Raw genomic sequence first — 1,000 nt, forward strand, 5'->3', positions numbered from 1 at the left:
AGGGGACAGTGGGGTCAGAAAATGTGCTTTTTCTTACACACTGACATTTGAAGGGAGGAGGGCTCTGTAAGCCCAAGTTTGAAGAGCAAGAATAGGTAATGAAAGGAGCCCTAGAGCGCTGGGATTAAGTGCAGAAGTGAAGGGATTAGTTGTGTTGGTGGAAATGGACAAAATTGATTCAGGTACATTTTACAAGTCACCTGATCTCTATGTTCTTCTGGAGGCTTTTTCTCTACCCTCTGGGTACTTAACTACAGCTCTAATTAGCAGTAGTTTTATCCTGCCTGTGTCCGGGGCCATGTCTTATTCATTCTTTGTACCTTTCGGCACCTAGCAACAGGCAGCGAGCTAGGTAGAGGCAGGATAATTACTTTCTGCTTGAAATCAAATGTTTGAAATAGTGGTTCAGAATTTTCTTATCACAGAGATTTTGTAACAATTCCCAGGGAAACAATGAACAAGGCGGAAGGAAAAGTCAAAGTTGAGGCTGTCTGGATGTAAGGCCATCTGGACTTCAGGAAATATATTCTGCACTCCAGTGTGGACATAGCTCTTTATACTAGTAGTTTACATGGTGGGGTCATGACCATTATCTCATCTGATCATCCTAACCCCATCCTCCCACACCAAGTGGGTTACCATTAGCCCCATCTCCCAGATTAGGAAGCTGAGGCCCAGAGAGGCAGATTAGAGGAAGAGAATGATGGGCAATGAAGTAGAAGAGGATTGGGGCACAATCTTAAATGCTACATTCAGGGTACCTGGTGGTGTCTCCTAAACCAGTGGTCGCCAACTTTTCGGACCTCGTGGACCACCAGTTGGTGACTGCTGTCTTAGACATAGAATAATTCTATTTCTGTCATATTTGGACAGAACTCAAAATCAGGAGAGAGCCTTGGTCTAACTGGCTGAGCTCGGGCCTCATGCCACCCCCTGAGGACCTGGATGATGAGAGGCATAACTTGGAGGAAGAGTCTCTGTTGCTTCTGTGTGCAAGCAG

The sequence above is a fragment of the Myotis davidii genome, unplaced genomic scaffold (assembly GCF_000327345.1).
Source record: "Myotis davidii unplaced genomic scaffold, ASM32734v1 scaffold38, whole genome shotgun sequence".
In the NCBI taxonomy this organism is placed as follows: domain Eukaryota; kingdom Metazoa; phylum Chordata; class Mammalia; order Chiroptera; family Vespertilionidae; genus Myotis; species Myotis davidii.